General features: G+C 41.3%; 1 pseudogene; it reads right to left on the bottom strand.

Moving 5' to 3' along the window:
* Nucleotides 1-13,616: 13,616 nt before the first annotated feature.
* On the bottom strand, nucleotides 13,617-15,318 carry LOC148041305 (DNA-directed RNA polymerases II, IV and V subunit 12 pseudogene; annotated as a pseudogene).
* Nucleotides 15,319-15,699: the final 381 nt, after the last annotated feature.

Here is a 15,699-nt window from a genome sequence, read left to right as displayed (position 1 = left end):
CCATCGATTTGAGTAAGGTGTTGAAGAAGCTTCTAAAATCTTCATTCTGATCTTCTCATTTAGAAGTTCCAATAATTTTTGGGCAGATGCACCCTTGGAACGGGAATGGGCTTGAGGTTCCAAGGCACATGTGGGACCGCAAAAATGACCATAGGAGCCACAATATTTGGATCCACACAGCCTATTTCACTTGGTTGAAATGCAAAAGCTTTTCAATGTTTCGTTAGCATTTGCATAAAAGAGTGTTTTTCAGTCAGTGAAAGGAAAGAATTTTCACCTATTTTGAGCTCTTTTATACTTTCAGCTGTGAACTTGTGACCAATTTTGGAAGGATCACGAAGACTTGGCTGATTTGCTGCTCTATCAGCGAGCCCTTCACTTTCAAGAGGCAGTGGGACTGCCACATGTTTGACTTTCTTATCCATTGTCTTGTATTTTGTCTCCACTTGTGCTTCAGCCTTGTTGAGTAAACCATTGTCTTCCTATTCAACAAATTCTTGAATTGTTTGATAAAAATCCAATGTACATACTTCTATGGACTAATTTTTAGCCTGATTTTCTGCATGAGTAGCTGCATATATTTCAGCCAATGTGTTAGTAGTAACTAGTCCAAAAAAAATGCCCAAAATATCTTCATTTTCAGCCATCATGACATAAGTTTTTAGCTTCCTTTTTACATGACATAAATATTTTCTTTCAGCCTTAGTCATGGCTAGAAGAGACTTATAACATCCCATACTATTGGCTATGCATACATACAAACTTGCTAGAGACAGTTTTTGTAGCATAAGGAGGTTCAATCTTTTTACATGACGCACTACTATAGCCTCTCGTTATAATAGTGCAGCCCGAAAACCCTTGAATTCTCGGGCATTAGGAGACATAGGATAATCATGCAGTCGATCTCTGTTTCAATGATGGTTAATACATAGAGTAAGAAATTGGACAACTCATTCATTATCCTTGCTTCAGATTCAAGCATAGGAAGAACCATCATCAAGAGCTTTTATTTCCAAGCGGACTTTAAAAATGTAAGGTTGCCCCCCAAGAATGATAGGGTAACTACAAGAGTCTTGAACAAAAAAGTGAAAATTGTCTTTTATGTCTCCAATAGTTACCTACACATTAGGACATGCAGCATATAACTCTCCAGAAGAGTTATTTGCAGCTCTCATTCGCCAACCTGGATCAACTTCTATGGGCCATCCGACACTTTCATAGAGACTCCTTGCCATGACGTTTATCTCCGAGCCATGGTCTAAGAGTGCAATACATGGTGTTTCTTTTTCTCCAATTTTGGCGAAGGTCTCCGTTGTTGCTCTTGCCCAATGCGTACAGGAGTAGTGAATGCTTGGAATGAACCAAGCCTCTTCTTCCTCATGCATGTGCTGTAGACGACCTACTTTTTGAGAGGTTGAGTGCCCAATTGGTTTAGACCAGCTGAGCATTACATTTTCAGCTTTCACTTCTTTAATTTTTGCATTCATATTTTCTTTATCTTCAGCTTCAATTGCTGCAATTAATTCTTTAACTGCTTCAAGTTGAATTCCTTGTGAAGTCAGCTCTCTTCATCCTGCACAAAAACTCGAAGAACTTGCAAAAAAACATGCACTATTTCTTCAGCGTCATCACCAATATATTGTCTTTTCCTTTTGATTACATTAATAATTATATCATTGAATTCACATTTGGCAATTCCAAGAATTTTGCTTAAGGTGAATTCAATTTTTCTTCCTAGAATTTGTTCTTCTAGGACTCACTTTAGATCGGTTGCAGATTCTATGTCAGACTGCAATTTGTAGCCTGGCTGCTTGCCTTTCTTCTTTCCTTCGGTTTTCTTTGTTTGTGGCACATCTTCCGTCTCTTGATCTGGGGTTATATTTTCAGCAAGCTTTGGTTGTTTAGGCATTCTTCTAGTTACCCGTTTCGGAGGGCCAGAAGAGGAAGGCCCTGGTTCATCTTCTCTTCTTCTCTTTTCTTCAATCAAGACTTCTTTATGATTGATGTCAACCAAATGTGAAAAGGCAGAAAAGAATCTATCGGTTCTTTCCAACCAATTATTCCTTGAATATACTGACTAGTGTTAGCCAAATCTTCTTTGGCTGCTTTACGATGCTCTATTTGATCTAGTGCCTGCATCCATACTTTAGATTGCACATTAGCTTTACATGCTTTCAAACTTGGTTTAATTGGCTCAATTTGCAGCCCATAAGTAGCTGCATCAATTGCTACATAGGCATTCTTTACAGCTAAATCTTCTAATCTTTTCTTCATTCCACCATTGCCAAAATTTGGCTCCCCAATGGAAGACCGATTTCAGCCGCATGAATTGTTTTGTTTTTCCAAAAGAGGAGCTTCTGTGCTTCAGCCTCACGGAAGGCAGAGCACTCCCTCTTGTCATGTTGGTTGTTGCTGTCACACCAGATACAATGCCTCTTAAAGCCTTCTCTCATGGGTCTTTGAGTTGATGCTCATCCTTGCTCTTCGACTTTGACATCCAGCTTCTCTACTTTGGAACTAATTTTTGTAAGATTCAGATGAAGATCACGCATGCTTTTAATGAGTTTATCCATTACATCACTTTTAGAAGAAAAAAAAGAAGAAAGAGTTGGTTGATTAGTCAAAGGAATAGTGGAATTTGAAGGTGGAACAAGCTCCATCAATGGAGTTGTTGAAGTTGAAGTAGAGCCCAATCTTAGTTGCATCCACTCTCTTCGAGCAATCATGTTAACTGCATCAGTAACATCTGTCCATGCAGTCTTGACTCCTGATTTGGAGGTAGCATCTTCTAGGCAATCAGCAAGCTTCTCTTGCAGAATGGGATCTGTAGCCTTAAGGAATAATTCAATATTCAGATCTTCCATACTTTGTTGGTCTTCAGCATCAAGTTGTCCAAATTTACTTTCAAACTCATGGTATAGAGTTGTTGCAGCTAAACCTTTGTTGGGTTTTTCAATCCATTCAGTGAAACTTTTCTTCGTCATTAGGCCAGAGTCTTCTAAGAAGAATTCTTCGTGTAGGGCTTTTTTGAATGCAGCCCAATCCGCATCTTGTTGAAAAAGACCATGGATTCTTTCTTGAAGACCATGCTTGGCTAGTCTGGCAAAATAATAGCTCCATGCATGTTATGGTATACAAAAAAAGAGCATTTTTTCAACATATAAGTGAATAAAAATAGAGAAATTTTGACCATTAAATTATTTTAATTCATGCCCACTAATTTTCCATAATTTTCCTCGTCTATTTCCTATTTTTTTCCCCTTTTAAAGAGCATTTTTCCTCATTTTTTCTTATTTTTTCTATTTATTATCAATAAAAATGGAAGAAAATTAGCATTTTTTCAAAGTTGTGGCTCTTGAGTCCTTAAACAACAACCATGTAGATTTTATTGGTGTTTTGTTTCATGCTTTTCTCATTTTAAGCCCAAAAATCCCATTTTTACTCTAAAACCATGCTTTTCAGGTTTTTCCCATTTATTTTCCACACTTTGAGTGTATATTTTCTGAGTTTTTTTATTATGAAAGACTAAAACCAACAGCAAACAACATGTCCATCAATTTTCAACCCATATGAACATTGCTAACCTCATTAAATGCGAAAAAATAGCCATTTTCTTTGTAAAAATATCATTACCGTGTATTTTTATTATTTTGGGTTTTGAAACTTGTTGCGGGTCTGCAAATCAGGGCCCATTTCATGCTCAGCCTGCCTCAACACTGCCATCTTCAGCCCACCTTCAATTTGGAGGTGATCCTGTACCATGTCGGACGAGCATTCATAAACCAGGCTTCATTCTTCTTCATACGCAGAAGAAATGCCCCTTGCAGGAGAGAGAGGGAGAAGAGAGCAATACTAAAAAATGAGATTTTTAAATCCTCCATTAAAACGGGCAAGCTTGCAGCCATCTTGTTCCTCTCTCTGCCCTGATCAAGAATCTCCCTCTCTCTCTCTCCAAATGGGTTTGAATCGGAGAGGTAACGAGCAGAAATGATGAGGTGCATTGACGCTTCCCTCTGTTCGATAGTTTTTGCATTAGTTTCAAGGCTTTTATTAGGCCTAAGGTTTAAAACATTAAAATAATTGGTTCATCTTTTTGTGTTCACACTATCCCATAAGACTGTCCCGCAAGTGGATTTTTTAATTTTGAAGGCCCAAACGAACTCTGATTTGCAATCTGATTGGACAGGCGGCTTCGTGGCGTCGAATTCCATCAACCTAGTCTCTTCCATGCACTTTACGGCTTCTCGATCCGCTAGCTGCTTTATAACGATGAACCTTGAGGGGATTAAATGGAGGGTCAAACGACCTCCGATTGACGAACCGAGACTTGTGTCGAATTCTTGATGTCGAAATGTATCTAGGAAAACTCTAGCTCAGCCATGCCACCGTTTGATTTTTCATGAAAATTAGCTCTTAAGCACCTCTCGGGCACTTTTCGGCTCCAAAACGAGCTTCAATGCTTCAAGAACGGGTCCAAATCGGGTCCTAAAATCCAGCTCTCATTGGCGACCACGGGATAGGGCAACTCAGCCTGTCGAATCCCACAAACAAATTTGCACATAAACACAACCACAAAGAGCATCAAGCTGATACAAAATAGATACACAACAAAATACATCACAGCTCTCACCCTACCCCCTTGTCAAAACCAAGGCATGAAATCCACGAGGATTAGGCCTAGCATAATCTGACAGAAAGTCAAATGCTAGTCATTAACCAACTGCGCCAACACAACCAAGCTAACAAGAACCATCAAAGAGGTCATCCTCAATGGTGGTCCGAACTACCTACCGAACTAAGGACAACTCAACTAGGAGCTCCTACTAGGTTAGGATTCCTATAGCCGGATCAACAAATATTATCTTTTAGCACATTGGATCTTTAGCCTCTTATTTTCCATCCTCGAGCGTGTAAAAAAGAGGGAGCTGAGCGTAGTGACCCAAGGAGAACAAGGCATCGGTCTTAGGTCATGTCTCGATACCCAAGAACTTACCAAGCCGGCGCAAGGCGACACTTAATCCTTTTCTAACACTCACTTTTATTTTCACTCCAATCGTATTTTATTCTTATTTTTCTACTAGAAGCCACCCCTAGGAAGACAAGGCATCGGCCCTAGGTCTTGTCTCATCCCCAGGCACCTACCAGGCCTTTGCAAGGCGATGAACAATAGCGCAAAGGTTTTTCTTTCTTTCCATTTCTATTTTTTAGGGGTTAGAACCCCTTTTTGTAGACCTTTGTATATTTTTATCTTTCAGATATTCACGGTTTTTTTTCTTTTGGTTATTTTTAACAAGCTTCTCTAACTACCTCACAACTAACAAAAACTCCTAGAACAGCCGTCTAGCAGGTCAACAGAACAAGGTCACTAGAATTCCCATCTAAAATAGGTCTTACAATGCCTGACAATGCCTTGCAGGAGGCAATGACTACTCAGACCTCCCCCAGACATACAGAGCCTAATCTTGGGACTTCATGCCTTGATTGTCGGTCCCCACCAAACAAAAGAAAGTAAACCTTACATGCACATATATAATTAATTGATTAAGGAAAAAGACTCGAAAAGGGGACAAAACTACCTAGAATGGCCACAAGAAGCTCCTTCGCAGCAAAGGCTCCCTCTAGTGACTTCGTTAACCTATATGATGCAATCACTACAACAAAAACCCATTAAATGTACCTGCACCAAATAGACGAATGGCCCTCTTGGCCTAAAGAAATAGTACATTTCACTGCAAACTAGCTGGCCCTCTTGGCCTAAAATGGATAATTCATTCTAATCCATGCAATATATGATCTCCTTGTCATATATAGCACATCCTATCAAACTAATCAGGATACCAAGGATAGCATAAAATAGGAGGACTAGCCTCATGCTACTCATGCAATTCAGCTAAAAGCCTGATCTAGGCTCTTTGTAGATCCACTAGCCCAAGCCTTTCTACTGATATCTCAGTAATAATGGCCATCTCTTCTTGGGTACTATGAGCTGAATGAATGACATCATTAGGTTGATATATCTCATCCCCTTGGTTCATCATTCAAACGGATCACTTGTCCCAACTTTCTAGTAACTCCTCCTACAGGGAGAATCATGCATTTATGATCATTCAACTCTTCTCTAATTGGACCATTACATGCATCAATGATACGATCCAAACTAGATAGAGCTTCAAGCCTAGACCCATTACATAGATGCATCTCAGGGTGGCGGTCCCTATTGTCAGATGTCACATTATGGCCTTTAGTTGCATCCTCTTGGGAATCTATCAAAGCATGTCCACATGCAATTCCTGGACCTTCATCTGACATACCAATAGTATTTTTAGGGGTTTTGGGCCTCCAAACCCATCTCATATTCCTTTTCATATTCTTAGGCTGCCTCATCTGCCCACATTGGTCCAATGGACTCACTATGGATTTATCACCATTACCAGATGGCCTCACAACCTTATGGCTTCTATTTCGTATAGGTGGACCATTGGCATGCCGCATCTTCTCTACACGAGATGTCTTTACTTGCCTTTGTCCACTCTGCAACAACTGCTTAGCCATAGGAACCATGCTTTTACTAAAAGGAATAGCATCTACTCGAAAGCATGATTCATCTATAAATTGGAAAGGTCTCTCAAGAGCCTTACTAGGAGCACAACTAGAACCACTCATAGAATGCTCATCTAAGCTTGTAGACCTAATGGTTCTATCAATTCCATCCTCACAACTACCTCTCATGGAAGTGTTGCAAGCCTTGATGGGACTTACTGGGCTTGGAATCTTTTTATCCCCGGGGGGTATATTATCCCTACTATTGCCATTTTCTGCTTCGAGATTTTGACTACCAAGGTTCCTCTCATAGGCTGTCTTGGTATCAACAAGTGAGCTGTCTCCTTGTAGAAATGGTTGGAAGCTAGAATGCACTCGTACTGAGCGGGGAAAACTCCAAAAGTTTTCTCAACATCTCTGAATATATCCCTCATAATCAATGGCATGTATCTTTGCTTCCCTTAACGACTTAAGATTCCACAATCCCACTTGGATTTGCATGTTAATCTGTAAGCCACTCAAAAAGAGCTCACATAGCACATCACCTAGCAATGCACTAGCTCTTCTTGGCCAAAGTCTCAGAATATCATCAAAGGCTCTAGCGTATTCTTTAACAAAAGGATAGGAATCTTGCCTAATCTGCATCAACTGCCCTAAAACTTGGGTCATACCTTCTTCTCATATTCATCTAAAAATTGATCACTCAACTCCTCAAAGGATTTAATAGACCCCCTTGGGAGGCTCCAGTACCATTTTCCAGCCTCTCCCTTTAGGGTACTTGAGAATTCGAGCAACTGATGAATATGATTGAACCCACTTGCAAGGCAAGTTAGGCCGTATTTTCATAAATGCACCATCAAATCCTCATTAAACCAGCCCATGAAACACTGGGAGATCCCTATAAGGAGGAGGGCATTTAGTCTTTTCCTTTGGGATCAGCACTGGGCCATTAAAATCCTCGTAATCATGGCCTAACCCTAGTGTCTTAGGGTTTCCAACCTCTTCCATTTCCACCTTTACTAGTGTAGGGAGGTTAATATTATCCTTAATGTCCCTTTTGTGCCAACTCATAAAGTGGTCTAGGGAGACCTATAGCTCTTAGCATGTCATTCCGATTCTTTCTTAGAGGATCTTCCATATCTTGCCCCTTCCTAGGCAGTTCCATGATGGCTTTATCTAGGAGCTTCTGCCCCTCGTCAAAAGCAAACTTATCCTTAGCATTTAGGTCGTGGGGACTGTTACTTTTAAGCAATGGTTTTCCCTTTACAGCTAGGGCTTCTAACATCCTTGTGATACATAAATTTTTGGCACGATGCCCCACCACATGGGATGTTTGAGCCATAACTGCACTCCAGTGTGTGTTAAGTTTTTCCCATGGCACTACGGCTTTAGTATAATCACTTGTTGATTCCATGACCACCATAGCTTCCAACATACTTATTCCATGGTCTCTAGGTTGATGGATGCTTATACATGATTTCTCTTGGGTAGAGACCACCAAGGCAAACCTTGGCCCATACCATCGCATTAGAGGATGGGGTAACCACTAACTAGTTACTCTTCTCATCACCTAAATTATCTTCTCTAGAGGACTCATGCTCTATATAACTAACTAAGTCCATCAGTAAGTTTTGTATAGGGAAAGCCAAGGTTTTCCATCCTTGAACAAACCCCATTTTATGGTTAGCTTAGCATACTCCTAATGGAAATGATCAACTTAGGTCCCTTTACAACCTAGATTCGGAGACCGCTACTTATAGGCAGCTCTTGGCAAACGCACCACTAATGGGACTTAAAATGGGCAAGCACTCGCTAAGGCACTAGCCGGAGCTCATGCTCTCAACAAAAAACCCCACCACACCACACGACCTCGCAGGCCATGAGCGTCTGTCGAGGGATACACTATCCTAAACACTAATCACTGCACGTTTATAGTGTGTAATCCAATGAATGTTCCCTTTTCCCATCTCCTCAAAGGGAGACTATACATATATCGGCAATAAATGCCACATATCCTAGACACAAGGGCGCCCCACCGGCTAATTGCCATGGCCCTACCGCAGCTCTCCTACATCTTGGGGATTGGCCCCTCGATGCGCTGCTCCGACACATAGACATATTCGAAACAAACCCCCCTCTTAGTGCCAATATATTTAACGTTCCAGGAATGCACTTATCCTCACTTATCTATCCCCTTGGACCCACCGTCTAGACCTACAGCCAGGTTGCTCACTCTCTCTACGTGGGTCAAGTCCTAGAGAAACCAAGTGCTATGCATCCATGAGCTTGTAATTGATACCATTTAACGATGCTTGATGCAAATGTGCATATGATTAAGTGCTCAAACAATTGAAAAACAACCTCTTGCATTGTGCAAATCCATTCATTTCATGTTTCCATACACACTAACACATAATTGCTGCGATGAGAGAAGACACCGAACCTTACACTCGTACTATACTTCCCTTTATTTAACTTAAAATACATCAGATTTCACAATATATTTCAATGCTCAAACTCCCCTCTCTCCTTACCGTTTAGGGTTTTGCTTGTGGTGATAGGTAAAAGGGTAATTTCATGTGTATTTCGCACGAAATAAGTAGTAAATACTCACAAAAACATATAAATGGGGATAGCCTGAGACAAACCCTCATGCTTTATCCTCATTATACACCCACAGACACATCCATAATTTTCCATAATTTTCCTCATCTGTTCCCTATTTTTCTCCTTTTAAAGATCATTTTTCCTTATTTTTCCTATTTATTATCAAGAAAAATGGACGAAAGAGTTGTGGCTCTTGAGTCCTTAAACAGTAACCATGTAGATTTTATTGGTGTTTTGTTTCATGCTTTTTTCATTTTAAGCCCAAAAATCCCATTTTTACTCTAAAAACCATGCTTTTCGGGTTTTTTCCATTTATTTCCCACACTTTAAGTATATATTTTCTGAGTTTTTATTATGAAAGACTAAAACCAATAGCAAATAACATGTCCATCAATTTTCAACCCATATGAACATTGCTAACCTCATCAAATGTGAAAAAAGAGTCATTTTCTTTGTAAAAATGTCATTACCATGTATTTTTTATTATTTTGGGTTTTGAAACTTGTTGCGGGTCTACAAATCAAGGCCCATTTGATGCTCAGCCTGCCTCCACAGTGCCATCTTCATCCCACCTTCAATTTGGAAGCAAGCTGGTACCATGTCGGACAAGCATTCACCAACCGGGCTTCATTCTTCTTCACAAGTAGGAACTACCCCTTGCAGGAGAGAGAGAGGAGAGAGAAAAACTAAAAAATGAGATTTTTAAATCCTCCATTAAAACAGGCAAGCTTGCCATCTTGTTTCTCTCTTTGCCCTGATCAAGAATCTCCCTCTCTCTCTCCAAACGGGTTTGAATTGGAGAGGCAACGAGCAAAAATGAGGAGGCGCATTGACGCTTCCCTCTATTCAACAATTTTTTGCATTAGTTTCAAGGCTTTTATTAAGCCTAAGGTTTAAAACATTAAAATAACCAGTTCATCTTTTTGTGTTCACACTGTCCCACAAGTGGATTTTTCAATTTTGAAGGCCCAAACGAACTCCGATTTGCAATCCCAATTGGACAGGCAGCTTCGTGGCATCGAATTCCATCAAGCTAGCCTCTCCCACGCACTTTATGGCTTCCCGATCCGGTGGTTGCTTTATAACACCAAACCTTACGGGGATTAAATGGAGGGTCAAATGACCTCCGATTGACAAACCGAGACTTGTGTTGGATTCCTGATGTCGAAATGCATCTAGGAAAACTCTAGCTCGGCCATCCGCCACTGTTTGATTTTTCATGAAAATTGGCTCTTTAACACCTCTCGGGTACTTTTCGGCTCCAAAAAATGAGCTTCAACGCTTCAAGAACGGGTCCAAATCGGGTCCTACAATCCAACCCTCAGATTCGGGTGCATCCTTTCATGTGACACCCTGTAGAGATTGGTTTTATACCTATCGTACCATGTCCGGTCCTCTGCACCTTGCTGATGACAGGTCTCTTGATATTGTGGACATTGGAGATATTAGGCTGCAGTTTTCTTCTGGCAGCTCTTTTGTTTTACATGATGTATGCCATGTACCTACATTGACATGCAACCTTATGTTAGCTGGATAGCTTGATAATGCAGGGTATTGTGTGTCTTTTGGAGACTCTGCATGGAAAATTACTCGTGGCAGGCTTGTACTTGCAAGAGGTGCCAAGTCTGGTAGCCTCTATCCCTTACTTGTATCTGGAGCTACTTTGGATCATGTTTTGTCTATGGGTTCTATTCCCCACGTATCCCTTTGGCATGCTCATTTGGGGCATATGTCTCTTAAAGGAATGAAAATGCTTCGTGCTTTGCAATATCTTCCACCATTTGATTCTTTGCATTTTGATTCTTGTGATAACTGCTTGTATGGTAGGTAGACTAGAAATACGCATAAAAAGTTTGGTAAGAAACACATGGATGAGCCCTTGGTTCTTGTGCACTCAGATGTATGTGGGCCCATGCCCTATTAGTCACTTCGTGGGGCCAAGAACTTTGTTACTTTCATAGATGATTACTCACGTAAGGTTTGGGCTTATCCCATAAAGAGAAAATCCGATGTCTTAGACACATTTCAGCATTGTCTTGCATTGGTAGAGAACCAGTCTGGGAAAAGGCTCAAATGTCTACGTCAGATAATGGGGGTGAGTATGTCTCGCTTGCTTTTGAGCAGTTTTGTGATGAGCGGGGTATTAAGCATCAGTTGACCGCCCCTTACACCCCACCCCAGAATGGTATGGCTGAATGCATGAATAGGACCATTCAGGAAAGGGTCCATAGCATGCTTAGCCAAGCTGGCTTACCGCAACACTTTTGGGCTGAGGCAGTTTACTACTGCAGTGCATCTCATTAACAGGTCACCTAGTAGTGGCATTGATGGGCAGGCAAATCCCCCTCTTATGATCATTTGGGTGTCTTTGGCTGTGAGGCATTTTGCCATGTGCCCAAGGACAAATACAATAAGATGGATCCTAAGAGTATCAAATGCATTTTCATTGGCTATGGAGATGGAGGAGAGATGGGTTACCGTCTATGGGATCTGCAGGCGCAAAAAGTGATTCGCAGCCATGATGTCATCTTTCATGAGGACAAAATGCATATGCAGCCTGAGAAAGTGGTTGAGGTACGTAGAGTTATCTTTTAGGAGGAGCCACCTGCTCCTGTTCAGCCCACTCCACGGCCAGCTAGACAGCATGCAGCATCACCTGATGCTCATGGCCCAGATGTTAGACATGATTTTGGTCAGGCAGTAGAGCCTCGATTGAGGCGTTCTACTAGAGATAGACAACCTCTTGACCGTTTTGTGCCCTCTATGGATTATGTACTGGTTACAGATACATGAGAGCCTCTCACTTATGATGAGTCTATGCGTGGAGGTGATTGCCACTCTTGGGAGAGGGCTATGTAATCCGAGCTTGACTCATTGTATAAGAATCAGACTTGGGATTTGGTTTCCTTGCCTCAAGGTAAGAAGGCTTTGCCATGCAAGTGGGTGTACAAGCTGAAAAGTACCCCTGGACACCCCAAGCCAGCATACAAGGCTCAATTGGTTGCTAAGGGTCTTAAGTAGGAGCATGGTGTTTACTTTGATGAAGTCTTTTCTCATGTGGTCAAGATGACCACCCTACGCTTAGTCTTGGCCTTCATTGCACAGCTTGACCTGGACTTGTACGAGATGGATGTCAAGATGGCTTTTCTACATGGGGACTTGCATGATGAGATTTACATGGAGCAACCTAAGGGCTTTGCAGACCTTGGCAAGGAACACCTACTAAAGAACTCTATATGGCTTGAAGCAGACACCTAGGGAATGGTACCATAAGTTTAATGCGTTCATGCAGTCACAGGGCTATAGCCGCAGCGCTATGGATCCGTACTTGTACATGAAGAAAGCCCATGACAGTTCTTTACTGATTTTGGTACTCTATGTGAATGACATGATTTTAGCATGTACAGCTCATGAGGAGCTAGATGCTCTTAAGACTCAGCTCAAAAAGAGCTTTGAGATGAAAGATCTGGGACAAGCCTCTTATATACTTGGTATGCGCATTACGTGTGATCGATCTCAGGGACTACTCTATCTGTCATAGAGGGAGTACATTCATAAAGTCATTGAGCGCTTCCGCATGCAGGATGTTAAGCCTATTGGATGTCCATTGCCTTCTCATATGAAGGTTTCATAGGTCGATTGTTCGCAGAAAGATGAGCAGAGGGTGGAGATGGCCAAGATTCCCTATGCATGAGTCGTGGGCAGTCTTATGTATGCCATGATAGCCACCCATCCAGATATAGCTTTTGCAGTTGGGGTTGTGGCACGTTGTCGAAGGGTTTTCGAAAGCAAAGTCGCGACCACAGAGGACCTTGACTAATTTCAGGATAGAAGATCAATCATACAAATAAACAAGATGAGTGGATTTGTGAGAAAAAATAGATCTGTCAAGCTTCCAACGAGACTGACACAATGGCTGCCACTCAAGACGATATCAAAAAGTGCCAGTTGCAGCTCAAGTAAATATAACTATTCTCTACCAAGAAGTCACAATACCTTAACATTAAAGATGCAGCACAGACGGAAATAGCTACACTTGAGTTAGATCCTGTGCCAACCAAGATGCCTGCATCTAAGTAGCTATATATATTGGAGTTCACTGCAGAGACAAAACCATTGAAGCAGCACCAGCAGACTGTAGGAAAAAGTTGGAATCCTAGCGATGATCCCACAATGTAAACAACAGTCTCAATTGAAGCCTACATTCTAAATGCCTAACCTCTATGCATCTTCGCAGATACAAAATTATAGAGACAGCACTGGCAGCCTGTGAGCAGAATTTGGAAGACTAGCGACAATTCCACATTTCTAACAGCCCCCAACACCACTATGTTCTATAAACAGTTCTCATTTGAGAGTGGATGAAACATCACCACCACAAAATCTACACTAATTTGCATCCAGTTCTCCATTTTCTGGGGGGGTTCAGTCTCATTCCTAAATTTCAAAAACATTGTAACCTGGGCTGGCTATCGTGCCTCATACTAGACAATTCGGCGTGTGCGCTTTTTATAGAGGATCCGGTAACCACATTCACGACATTTTATAACATCTCCTGGCTTCAATGAATTATCTGCTCCACAATCTCCACAAAGATATGAAACACGCTCAGGAGGTGCTACGGCCCCCCATCCATTATTCCAAAAAGGTACAACAATTGGTAGTGATATGAGAAAATCACAAAAAAATATTTGTCTAACACTTTGTTGATTTTTTGTACATTTGGAGCTTTGAAATAAAGAAGAGGGTGGGAATAACCTCTTGGGAAATCCAAGAAATCACTGGATGAAAATATTTCATGGACCGGTTTACCAAGGGGGGGTGAAGTGTAAAGATCAATGGAGGAAGGTGAAGGTAAAATGTATAATATGAAAAGGAAAGATATGAAAATGGATTTGGAGCCATCCAAAGGGCATGTGAGGCTCATAATGTCATGACTTGGAGCCTTATGACAATTCAACCAAATGAAACCCTTCTTGGAAGCATTAGTGGAATAAAAATCAGGCACATGATTTTGTAAGATTTTTTAAAAATACTTCCACTTCGATCCAAAAAACTTTTCAACATAAAAGTTGTAGCGCGTGAGCTGAAGTTTCAGCTGGTATTTTTTTATAATTTTTTGAAGCTATGAGTTGGGAGATATGGCCAAAATGGTGGATGCCAACTTTTTCCAACTGCAGTAGAGACCACCTCCCAATTTAATACACATCCATACTTCAATGAATTATCTGCTCCACAAAGATATGAAACACGATCAGGAGGTGCTATGGCCCCCCATCCATTATTCCAAAAAGGTACAGCAATTGGTAGAATCCGAGACGGAAGGAGCAGGAATTGGTGGGCTTTGTGAAGCAGAGAAAGTGTGAAGCGTCAGCTGCGGGAAGCTTTGGAGGGGACATTGATGGCGTCGAGTCCTGCCATGGTTGGATTGATTGTTATTGGCAGAGGATTTATGAGCAGCAGAATACGGAGGGCATGTTCATACTCTGGATGGATTGATGCTTTCCCCTGTTTCCATAAGACTTTGCAACCATGAAGAAAGCCTGAGACAACTTAGCAATTCCTTTGTTTGTTCTCAGATCTCCTGCTTTTCATCTCAATCTTCTGTTTTTTATCTTCCCCTCCCTCCATACATAGCGTTCCTGTTATGTTGCCTCTTCCAATTTCAACATCACCTATCTGCCGTTGGATTCATCTTCAGGAAAACATGTTGTTCGTCCCTTCTGCTACCTTCTTCAATCCTTTGCATCATTTTGTCTCCTTCACCTTGATCTATGTTGTCTTGTAGAGCTTCCCTGATCCCTCTTCCAGCAGCCTTTTTGCCTCCCCAAAACTCCCCTTTTCCAAAATAGTCCTCTTTTGCTTTTTCTTTCTCACGCCCCAAATATCTAAGATAACTAAATAGTGTTTCAAACTGGGAACTAACCCATAATCCCTGATCATACATTCAAATATCTCAACACCTTTATCGACAAGGCTTGCATGACAGCAAGCAATGAGAAGGGATAGGTAAGTGACACCATCCAGTAACATACCTGCTGGTTGCATTTCCTCAAATACTTGCAGGCATGCTGCAATATTTCCTTCCTGTCCATAACCAGAAAGGAGTGCATTACATGAAACAAGATCATACTGAGGAATCATACAAAACACCGCCAGTGCATCTTCCATGCTTCCACAACTCCCATATGCACGTATGAGAGTGTTTTCCAAGAGTAAATTATGATCATATTCTGTTCATCTTGCATTTTAGAAAAAAACTGCAGAGCCTTGTCTCCCTCACTATGCTCAATGTATGCTGAAAGCATCAACCGCCAAGATAGAGTATCATGCTCTAATAGCCCAATAAACATATTCTTTGCTTCTGCGAGCCCTCCACACTTGCCATACACATGTATGAGAGCATTGCTAACAAAAGCATCTGAAGTGAAACCCTGCCTCTTGGCATCAGCATGAAGTGATTTTCTTATTTCCAAACACACCGCCTTTGCTGAGCCTTTTCTTCTTGCATTTGTCTATACAATCGCAAGGCATTCTCCAATCTACCCTGCT

This window comes from Lygodium microphyllum, chromosome 1 (genome assembly GCF_053477565.2).
Source record: "Lygodium microphyllum isolate KBCC chromosome 1, Lygodium_microphyllum_v1.1.10, whole genome shotgun sequence".
NCBI lineage: Eukaryota > Viridiplantae > Streptophyta > Polypodiopsida > Schizaeales > Lygodiaceae > Lygodium > Lygodium microphyllum.
This window is presented reverse-complemented; position numbering and strand designations above follow the sequence as displayed.